This window comes from Pleurodeles waltl, chromosome 4_2, assembly GCF_031143425.1.
Source record: "Pleurodeles waltl isolate 20211129_DDA chromosome 4_2, aPleWal1.hap1.20221129, whole genome shotgun sequence".
Lineage (NCBI taxonomy): Eukaryota > Metazoa > Chordata > Amphibia > Caudata > Salamandridae > Pleurodeles > Pleurodeles waltl.
In genome coordinates, this window is record NC_090443.1 from 98,617,061 (window position 1) to 98,629,238 (window position 12,178).

A 12,178-nucleotide genomic window follows, 5' to 3' on the forward strand; every position below is an offset into this window, starting at 1 on the left:
GTGCCTAACCTGCCGGCGGTTGGCCGGCGGACGCTTGTGGAGGAGCGGATCAGCGAAGTGGGCCGGGCACGGGCTGTTGCTCCTACCCCCCCCCGGACATTGGCGGGGGTCAGCGGGCTTGAAGTAAAGGAGCATCCGTGCCCCCTAGAGTGGCTGCACGGCAGGCGCCTGTGGATCGGCAATGAAGGTGAGGGCCAGACTTGCAGACCCAGCTGGTAGTGGTGGTGAGGCGGCTGACGGCTGTGGGGACGTGCCAGTGTGTGGAGAGGCCGGGCCTGCCGCTCCTGGTGTTCTGCCTTGCCACTTGGTGACTGGGGTGGGGCCTGCCAGCAGCGTGCACTGGAGCGCCGGGCCTTGGCCTGCGGTGCCTACCTGGGGGGCGACGGCCGCCGGTTGCTCTGCCAAGGGCGGCAGTGAAGGACAGGCCGCATCTTGCTGTTGTGAACTGGGCAGGCACGCAGACAAGTAGCTGGGAGCCCTGCACCCTGGTGGATGATCGAGTGGCCTGTTCTGTGGGACTGAATGGCGGACAGGTGTGCGAGGCATGCGGCCTGCCTGGCACGCAGTTGGTGGCCTTCCAGGCAAGAGGAGTCTGGCCATGTGGTGCGGTGTCGGCTGAGGGTGCCGGTGGCTGGACTGTGTGCCGGTGCCCCACATCCGTATGGCAGGACACCTCCACCGGGGGCTGTACCCGGTCACGATGGGGAAGACGGACCCCAAACAGTCGAAACTGGTTTTTGAGGGCAATAAAAAGAGCAGCCATGTGGGCAGATCGATGTAAGAGCTGCCTCAAGAGGATGACCCGCAGTTGCCCTCTGTCAAGGCCATGTTTATGCACTTAAGCATAGTCTGGTGGCTATAGATACTTAACTGCACCATTTAACTGATCGCATCGATCGTCTGAAAGACAGGGTGGATGATCACGACACCCTCTTGGAGCAGGCGGAATCTAGGGTTTCAGACTTGGAGGGTGGCCGGAGCCGGGAGAGCGAATGACTCCTTCAAATGGAATGGGTGCTGGAGGACATCCGGAACAAAAACTAGGACATTGAAGCTCAATCGAGGCGCAATAACATCCGCATTTTAGGCCTTATGGAACCGACAGATATGGGGCGTATGAAGGAATATGTAGAGGCGATGCTTACAGCGTTCTTCCCTGGTGAACTCTCCCCAGTGATGGTGGTGGAGAAGGCGCACAGGTCGCTGGGCCCGCGACCGTCGCCTGGGGCACCGGCGAGGCCTGTTTTTGCACGCCTGCTCAAATATAGAGATAGAGACACGGCTTTGCACCTCTCCCACGACCGCCTCCCTGTCATATATAATCGGCCGTTTCTCCCGATCAAGCGCACCCTGAGCCTCATTCATCTACCCTGCTAAGCTGCATGTACAGCACAAAGGTAAATTACATTTTTTCTCAGATCCAAAGCTGGCTGCAAAATTCCCAACAGTATTACCAAAAAAATGGCCCCAGCTTGCTCGCCAGCAAATGACAAGGAAAGGGATCACTTAAGTGATAATGACTGAGACCGGTCCGGTGTGGGGGTGGTGGTGTGCTCGGTCGGTGCCCCGTGGCCTCTGTGGGCCTGTAAGTGAACTGCACCTTGTTGATGACTGACCCGTTGAGTTTTGGACTACTTGGCGGCTCCTGCCCACCTACCCACATTGGGTGGGAAGTCTGACGGCCATGACAGCGCTCCATTGGATGAGTCCAAAGCATACCGTTGTGGTTTCGAGATAGGTTATGTTTGTGGGTGGGTGTGGGAGGGGTGATCGGGCCCAATTGGGGGGCCTGAGTGGGCGGGGGACGGTATATGTACTGTTAGTCACTAGGTTTGATGTTTATGCCCTGGTTCTTTTCCCCTATTCCTTCCCTTTTCCGCAGCCGATTCCCTTCAAGTATGGAAGGAGGGGTGGGTGGAGTGATTGCATAGGTGAATGAGATGGCTTCTAAAAATGCAACTCCTGTGAGATGCTTGACATAGAATGTCAGCTTATATGCAGCGCCACACAATAGATGTCTGCATGCTTCAGGAAACTCACCTGACTGAGGCCATGTAGTCTAGGGTGTAGGCTGGCTGGATTGGTGAGAGCCACGTGGCGGTGTATTCGCGCAATGCCCGGGGGGGTGGCCATCCTGCTTAGAAAAGGATTGCAGTGGCATACAGAAAAAGCGCTGATGGACCCGCATGGCCGATATGTTATGCTGCAGGGTACATTACAGGATTGACCGTTTTGCCTGGTGTCAGTTTACAGTCCCAATGTTGATGACCCAGAGTTCTTCGGGGAGGTGTGGTGACTGATTAACTCCTTAGGTTCTGGGTCCCTGCTATGCGGAGGAGATTTCAATGTTGTGCTGGACTTTGAGGCAGATCAAGAGAGCCGGGCTCGTTCGCAACATGTGGCGGCAGCAAAGTCCTTGTCCCTTATTATGGATGAAGATGCCTTGGTGGATTTATTGAGGGTGAAACATGGTGTGGACAGGGAATATACATGCCTTAATACAGTACATAATAGATGTTCCCGCATCGATAGATGGCTCGGAACCAGAGACGTAGAGCTTTGGATGGAGTCTATTGAACATATGCCTCCCACTTTGTCAGACCATTCTCCGGTCATATTGGAATTGCTGATCCATGGGGGCCCTCGCCGCTGATTCTCAGGGAAACTACCCCATGGTGTGTTAAGAGATCAGGCCTTAAGGGAGGACATTTGTACCGCTATTGTGGAATATTTCACGGTCAACCAGGGATCGGTATCTTCGGTGGGCTCTCTGGGGGAAGCATTCAAGGTAGTAATTCTCGGGATTTGCCTCGTCAAGCAGCATGGTGTACTGAGAGTGCTTCAACGCGAATTAGCGGACTTAGAGGCCGAGGTAACTGGTCTGGAGAAACAAATGTGTACGGATGGGTCCAGTGGCCTCCTGGCTGAAATAAGAGAGAAGCTGTCACAATCTGAGGAGACGGCACTCAGCGAGGTTTGTTTCCTGGGAAAATAAGCTAAGGTGAGGAGATGCGGATAGGGCAAGAGGGCTGGTAAAACGCTGGCTGCAATGCTTCGTAGGCCATGGGCAGGGAATTATATTGTTGAGTTGCTTGACTCGTCTGGAGAACGCCATACTGGCACGGAGAGGGTTAGGTGAGTCTTGACTGATTTCTAATCCGACTTGTATGCCGAAAAGTCAGCGACGCACTATGCGATGTATAGACTACTTTGAGGACATTAGCCTGCTCTGGCTTGAGAACTCACAAAGGCAGTATTTGGACGTTCCTTTTGTGGTCGAAGGTGTCATTCAGGCTATACGCACTTTGCCGGGAGAGAAGGCCCTGGGGCTGGACAGACTGCCGTCGGCCTTCTATAAGGAGTACGCAGATCTATTAGCCCTGCATATGCTAGAGGTTTACACAGAGGCGCTTGAGGGCAGGACTCTCCCGCCTTCGCTGCGTGAGGCCCTAATCGTGACAATCTTGAAGCCAGGGAGGGATCCGTGTAGCTGCGATTTATATAGGCCACTATCGTTCATAAATATAGACAATAAGATCCTGGTGAAACTTATTGCGACCAGGCTGCAGCCCCTGCTCCGTTCTTTGGCGCTACCGGATCAGTCTGGATTGTGCCTGGCTGCGCGACCTTGTATAACCTCCACACCTTTTTTGCGGTCTTGTATGGTCGAGCCTGAAGAGCGCGCAGCGGCAGTGTTCTTCGACACCACTAAGCCATTTGACTCCTTTGCATGGCCTTACATGTTCAGACTGCTGACTAGGGTGGGGCGTAGTCCTAGGTTCATCCAATTGATCCGCTTGTTATATTCGGCTCCAACTGCTGGATTGAGAATTAATAGGATGGTATCGGACCCCTTCCCGATAGCTAGGGGCACTCGACAAGGGTACCCCCTCTTGCCGCTGCTATTTGCGGTGGCGATGGAGCCGCTGGCAGCGAGCTTGAGACAACACCTTAATCACAGAGGACTGGAGTTTAGACAGCGCCCAATTCTGGTCACTATGTATGCGGATGATGTTGCACTATATGTTTGCGACCCACATCTGCATTTTGATATGCTGATCGACAAGATAGTACGGTTTGGCCGGATTTCAGGGATTACGATCAACTGGTCGAAGTCAGTAGTTTTCCCCCTGTCGGCTCCAATAGTACAGTGCCGCTCCAGATACCCCCTCTGTTGGGCTGATGGACCAGTGCGATATTTGGACATATGGCTTAGTAGGGAGGCGGATGAGTTGTGGTCGGCCAATTATGGTAGGGCCATTATGCGGCTGGAAGACAAGGTGGCGATTTGGTGCTCCCTGCCACTTTCGCTGACGGGCCGCATAGCAAAAGCCAAGATGGTGATTCTGCCCAAATTCCTTTATCTATTTATTAACATACCCCTCATCCTCACGTCTAGCTTCTTGAAATGACTCAGATCTTTACTCATAGCTCTTGACTGGGCAGGTAGACAGCCCAGAATCTCACGGGAAGGGCTGACGCACCGTTTGAACTGGGCGGCCTGACAGCCCCATATCTGGAACTTTACTGTTATTGTGTACAGGCCCATTTCATGCATTTCTGGTTGCACCCTATAATATACGTACCACATCTGGCTCCAAAATATGATTTAGTTTGGCTTAATAGGCTGTCTATGGTGATTGGTGGACCGCCCAGCCCTAGGTCGGGAGGGGTCGATACTTTGGCATGCACGGCGCAGGCTTGGAGGATGCTCCTGAGGCGGGTGGAGGTTGGGCACTCTTTCGCGCCTTCGATGCCAGTGCTGGCCATCGTGGGACCGCAGATATTGCAGGAAAGTCAATTTTGTGAACGCTTGCGCGATCTGAATATGACTACCTTGGGATCTTGGTTTCCGGGGGGTTGTTTATCTTGTCGGAAGCTGCGCTTGGCGATACGCACGATACTGCGCTATATCATTTATTTTTCCTCAGAATCAAGGCTATTTTTCAGGCACGGTACCCATGCTTCCCTGAGGTGCCCCCAGTGTGCCGCGCGCTGGAGCTTATGTAAAGAGCACTGTCTCTGCACAGACTCATCACAGGCCTATATGTTTGTATGTAGACAACTGTAGCCCCTGTCAAGTCCAAGGTCGGAACTCATTGAGAGGTGGAGGTGGGTGAGCCCCTTCCGGACGAAGTGTGGCAGTGCTGCTGTGCGCAAATGCGAGAACTCTCCCCTAATTACAGACTGAGCCTCATCCATTTTAACTTTTTCCATCGCTTGTACTATACGCTGAGTAGACTGAGGAGAATGGATGTTCGATCAGACGCTAGATGTGACAGATGTTTGGTTCCTGAGGCAGATTTTCTACACCTGGCATGGAACTGTGGGGCGCTGCAGGGTTACTGGACAGAGGTACTGGGTGCGATAGGGGAGATGGTCAGGCTCGTAGTGCCGTATTCCACCAAGATTGCCCTCTTGGGATATGTTAAGGAGGTACCCCCCGATTACAGGAAGCTGGTGGGGTTGCTATTGCTGCTGGCTAAGCGCAGGGTGGCGATGTACTGGGAGAGGAAACAGATACCCCAATGCAGAGAATGGCTGAGTGATGCTGCACACTTCCAGGAACAATTAATGGTTTATTGGGAATTGATGCCGGTAAATTCTCGGTCACAAGACATATTGTCCCCCCTACGATCTTCCCTTATGTCTAGGCCGTGAGGAGGTACAAGGCCTCTAACGCATAGTTCTTGTTTTGAAACAGATGACGCCTGCCCTTCTGGGGCGAAGAGATGCCTCTACCCCTCTGCAAGGGAGATGTAGTTGCTGTGTGGACCTCCCCCCTCTTCTCTCCCTCTCTCCCCTCTACTTCCCTTTCCTTTTGTTTTGCTCTTAATCTTTAGATGTTCACCGCCATAGACGGCATTGCACAAAACTGAGCCATTTCACCCCATTGTTTGAAGTGTTAACTAAATTTCCTCACCTCGTGGGGGCAGACTGTTTGGAAAAGAGTAGGTGGGGTTTTCTGGACTAAATACTGCTTGTACCGCATTGATACGAGGTTTGTCAATTATATTGTGCCAATAATGGCCCTCATTACAACCCTTGCGGTCGGTGATAAAGCGGCGGTAATACCGCCAACAAGCCGGTGGTAAAAAAAATTTAATTATGTCCACGGCGGAAACCGCCCACACAGGCAGCCACTTTAAAACACTGACCGCCACGGCAGTAGCAACAAGCACTGTGGCGATAACCACCAACAGCCAGGGGGAAGACAATGTACCACCCACTGTATTACAAGAGGCCTATCCACCACCTTTTCCGGGGCGGTACCAATGACATCAAAAGCACGGTGGAAACAGATCTCAGAGGTCAAAGGACTCACCTCTGGAGACTCAGGGAAGAACCACGCCGCCATGGAGCCCGAACTGCAGGTGTTCCCCATGCTGGTCTACCTCCTCCTACACCAGGAATACCAACACCGGCGATGATGACCACAGTGAGTACTGCCACCTAGCACATACGGGAGGGGGGAGGAAAAAGAGAGTGACACACACACACAACACGCAACACCCCCCCCACCCCCACCCCAACACCATACACACAAACAGATGCAACAACATTACACATCCACCCCGTACCCCTCGGGAATAATGCAAGGACAAAAGGAAGTGATTGGAGTGTAATAAGATAAAATACTAGAAATACATCCTCAAAAATCAAATCAGTATTTACATATATACAAATGGAGGGAAACTGCCCAGTCCATAATGTCCGTGGGCCACAGGGCCACATCACTTAGGCCAAGGCCACACCTTACTCCTGCATCAACACGGAGAGAACACTGCTGGGGCATCAGGTCGAAAATACACAGGCACCTCAGGGGGACGGGGAATGGGGGAGCACCTCAGCCGGAAGATGGTACAACACCACTTGTGCTGAAGGGGGCTACATGCCCTGTGTGATGTCCTGGGGAGTGCAAGGCCACAGTCTTTCAAGTGGGTGGTTTGCCCACTGCTTGGTCCTCGGGAGTGCAAAGCCACAGTCTCTCAAGTGGGTGGTTTGCCAACTGCTTGGTCCTGGGGAGTGCAAAGCCACAGTCTCTCAAGTGGGTGGTTTGCCCCTTGCTTGGTCCTGGGGAGTGCAAAGCCACAGTCTCTCAAGTGGGTGGTTTGCCCATTGCTTGGTCCTGGGGAGTGCAAAGCCACAGTCTCTCTAGTGGGTGGTTTGCCCACTGCTTGGTCCTGGGGAGTGCAAAGCCACAGTCTCTCAAGTGGGTGGTTTGCCCATTGCTTGGTCCTGGGGAGTGCAAAGCCACAGTCTCTCTAGTGGGTGGTGCCCACTGCTTGGCCCTGGGGAGTTCAAAGGCACACTCTCTCAAGAGGCTGGCTTCTCCACTGGCTCTGGAGGGGGCTTTGTGCCCAGTGTGCTTTATCCTGGCAAAGAGGGGGTGAATGGATGGCTTCTTCTACTGGTTCTGGAGGGGGCTTTGTGCCCAGTGTGCTTCCTCCTGGCAAGGAGGGGGTGAGTGGATGCCTTCTTACACTGGTTCTGGAGGGGGCTTTGTGCCCTGTGATGCAGATCTTAGGGGAGTGCAAGGTCACAATCACTCACCCGGGTTTCAGACCCACATGATTTGCAGTGGTCAGGATGCATTACAGTCCATGGAGGCAGGACTACACACTGCCAAGTGGTGGCAGTGCCGGTGCTGGTGTCGGTCCTACCAGTGATGGGGGGGAGGCTCCAGCCCTTCCCCTGCAGCCTCGGACGGCTGCCCACTGGGGCTGCTGCTGCTGGCAGTGGTGCTGGTGGCGGTGCAGGTGGCGTTGCAGGTGCTGGTGGCGGTGCTGGTGTCAGTGCTGCCAGTGGTGGGGGGAGGCTTCAGTCCTTCCCCTGCAGCCTCGGACGGCTGGTCTGCTGCTGCTGCCAGTGGTGCTGGTGGCGGTGCAGGCGGTGGTGGGGGGAGGCTCCAGCCCTTCCCCTGCAGCCTCGGATGGCTGAAGTGCCATGGTTGGTGTTGGGGGCTCAGATTCAGTCCCAGCACCAGGCCTCCTGTCTTTCCTGCCTGCAGGGGCAGGCCCGTTGCCCTTGCCGTCTGGTGGTTTCTCCTTGCCCTTGCCATCTGGTGGTGCCTCCTTGCCATCTGGTGGTTCCTTTTTGCCCTTACCCTTGGCAGCTGGTGGTACATCCTTGCCCTTCTCCTTGGCAGCTGGTGGTACATCCTTGCCCTTCCCCTTGGCAGCTGGTGCAGGCACGCTGCCAGTGCTGATGGGTGTTTCCTTGGAGCCTCTCACACCTGCAGTAGCTGCCGAAACTACTGTGGCCATGAACTGGGTGGCTGAGGTGCTAGCCTGGGTTCTGCCCACCCTGGCCCGACGTGAAGGACAGGGGGGGACGGGGTAGGGAAGAGGTCAACGGCAGAGAGGAAAAGCTTCTTAGGGACACTGGGGCGGGAAGAGGGTGAAGGTTTGGGAGTGGAGGAAGAGGGAGTGGTTGTTGGAGGTGTCTGTCTGCTGTGTTTGGGTGCAGGTGCATGGGCTGTAAGCTGTTGTGAAGTGGATGGCTGTTGGGTGTCTGAGTGCTTGCGTTTGTGTACTTTGGGAGGAAGGGGCGCAGACACAGTGGGAGAGGACACAGGGGATGTGTGCATGGAAGTGAGGGTGGTGACTGCCAGTGAGGGGCATGTAGTGATAGGCGTGATGCTGATGGAGGCAGTGGGTGTGGATGTAGTGCATGCAGGTGTGAGTGGAGACGCTACTGGGAGGGAGGTGGACAACGAGGAGGAGGGGGACACAGTGGAGGCAGTGAATGTTGGTGTGTCTGCATCTGGATGGTGTTTGTGTGAGTGCCTGTGGGATGATGTGTGGTGCTTGTGTTTGCCTGAGCCACTCCTGTGTGTTGTCTTGGGTGCATGCTGGTCTGAATGTGTGCTTGGGATAGGTTGGGGTTCAGGGGAATGGGACTGGGCAGAGGAAGTTGGAGGGGGGAGACTTGAGACAGGAACAATGGATGCCATCAGGGAGGAGGACAGAGCCTGGAATGATCTCTGTTGGACCGCCATGCCAGAGTGAATGCCCTCCAGGAATGCATTTATTTGTTGCAAATGCCCTGCCAGCCCCTGGATGGCATTCACTATGGTTGACTGCCCAACAGTGATGGATCGCAGGAGATCAATAGCCTCCTCACTCAGGGAAGCAGGGCTAACTGGGGCAGGGCCTGAGGTGCCTGGGGCAAAGGAGATGCCCACCCTCCTGAGTGAGTGGGCACTGAAAACTCGCTGAGGGGCTCCTGGGAGGGCGGTGCTGGTACGGTGGTAGCGGCTGTACCTGTAGTTGGGGTGGCCACAGAGCTGTCCGCCACCACTAGGGAGCTTCCATCGGAGGAGGTATCACTTTCAGAACTGTCTCCTCCTGTCTCCTTTGTGGTACTCCACTAGCCCTCCGTCCCACTGGTGCCTTCACGATCAGTGGATTCGGCTTCCTGGGCCCTGTGGGATGCAGCTCCCTCCGTCGCTGGTGCCTCTGCTCCTCCACCAAATGATGCTAATGCATATAAGGACAGGATGACAAAACAAAAAGGGGGGCAAGAGACAGAGGATACACTTGGTCAATGGCAGCAACAACACCACCGTTGACGTACACAACACACAGAGAACAGCCCTACGCATTACGCAATGCACTACCAGTCACAATGCTAGTCACCATGCCATGGACAGTAATACCTAACGCCAATTGCAGCATACCTGAGACCCACAGAGCCCTGCACAGTAGTGGATGCTTACTAGCTTGGTTGGAGGTGGAGGTCATCAGCCCCTGCCCAACATGGAACCTACCCTGCAATGCCCGGCCTGGCCTAGGGGCACCAACAGACCCACATCCCCAAATCCGGAGACCACCCCACCACGCACAAGTAGTATATTGGGAAACTGTACTCAACCCCTTGTGGCTGCTGTGAAGCCCTCAAGTGCCCATCCAGCTCCAGATAGGCCACCGCCAGTATGTGGAACATCGGGGGGTCAGGGTTCGCGGGCACCCCTTCCTCGTTGGTAGGCCATCCCCAGCTGGGCCTCCTCCGTCTTCCGTGCCCAGCGTCTCAGGTCCTCCCACTGGTTGTGACAGTGGGTGCTCTGCCTGCCGTAGACCCCCAGGGTCCTCACATCCTTGGCGATGGCACGCCATATACCCTTTTTCTGATGGGCGCTGACCTGCAGAGGAAATACACATTGAAAAAGGGTATCAGTCATACCGTCCGGCCTGTTACACTAATGGCCCACCATATCCCTCCCATCCCCTTACGCACATACATTGCCCACCATATATGCAGCAAGCTGCCCAAGACCCCTCAACCACCCCCCCTTACACAAGGTCCTTACATACAGCACTCCATGCATTCATGCCCCATGCACCGTGCTCACAGTGTACTCACCTGTTGGTCTGGAGGCACACACAGCATTCGGTACTGGGGTAGGACCCCATCCACCAGTCTCTCCAACTCCGGCAGGGGCCCTTTCCCCAGTCACACGAGCCATGGTCGGTTCCAGACACAGGTCACAGCAGCACATGCAGTGTAGGTCCTCTCCTGTTGAAGGTCAGGTAGCAAGTGATTGAACAGATGGAAAATGCCGGTCACGTCCGTTACGGTGCGTACCGTCACTGCCGGCGTACATCACCATTGGCTACTGTAATCCATACGGCCCAATGACAACCAATGAGGAGTTGCGCAGCGGTACTCGACCGCCTCCCCCAATGTCAGCAGCATTACCTCATTTCCACATGTCCATCCACACAGGACAGGATGGCGCCATTTCAGGGGGAGGCAGGCCATGGCACCTAACTGCCTCATAGTACACATAGGCACCATTTGGCTTGTACAACAACATACTGTTTCTGTCACAACATGCAATGCACTGTACATTTTGGAAATGTTGAATACCGACCAGATGCTCATCGTTTTGTCCCCTAAATTACAACCGCTGCGGATGAATAGGAGATGGAGACATCACCCCGTGTACAGGCCCCTCGTGGACTTGGCATCTATGGAGGACAGGCACATTATCCTCACCTACAGACTTGACATGGCCACAATCCAAGAGCTGTGTGTCCAATTGGAGCCAGACCTTATCTCTGCTATCCCTCACACCACTGGGATTCCTCCTCTTGTGAAAGTCCTATCTGTGCTCCATTTCTTGGCAAGTGGCTCCTTCCAAGTGACAGTGGGCTTTGCAGCAGGAATGTCTCAGCCAATGTTCTCAATAGTGCTGACCAGAGTGTTGTCTTCCCTGATGAAACACATGCGCAGCTATGTTGTTTTCCCCCAGGTGGAGGATTTGGCCACAGTGAAAGCTGACTTCTATGCAATGGGACATATCCCCAACATCATTGGGGCAATTGATGTTACACATACTGCCTTTCCCCCCCCCTGGAGAAAAAAACAGGTGTTCAGAAATCGAAAGAGCTTTCACTCAATGAATGTTCAGATAGTGTGCCTGGCGGACCAGTACATCTCCCATGTGAATGCAAAGTATCCTGGGTCTGTGCATGACGCCTTTATCTTAAGGAATAGCAGCATCCCATATGTGATGGCTCAACTCCAGAGGCATAGGGTGTGGCTAATAGGTGAGCCCATGATCCCCACCCAGTATATGTTAGTGTATGGGTATGGGGTTGGCCCTAAGGGTTAGTGTCTGGCTAACAGGTATCCCTCGGTATTTGCAGGTGACTCTGGTTACCCCAATCTCTCATGGCTACTGACCCCTGTGAGGAATGCCATGACAAGGGCAGAGGAACTTTACAATGAGGCACATGGGTGAACAAGAATTATGGAGTGAACCTTCGGCCTCCTGAAGGCCTGGTTTCAGTGTCTCCATCTAACATGTGATTCTCTGTGCTACTCACCCAAGAAAGTGTGCCAGATCATCGTGGCATGTTGCATGTTGCACAACCTTGTCTCACGTCGCCTTGTGCCTTTTCTGCAGGAGGATGAGGCTGGAGATGGGCATGTGGCAGTGGTGGAGCCTGTGGAGCCAGTGGACAGTGATGAAGATGAGGCAGAGGATGAGGATGTGGACAATAGAATAGCAATCATTTGACAGTACTTCCAGTGACACACAGGTAAGACACTGTAACTTCACCTTCCATTGCAGTTTTGTATTGTAAATTTTCACTGGCAGGCTGATATTCCCACTACTATGGCCACTTACTGTACCCTTTGACATGTCTATTTACAGATATCTGTGCTC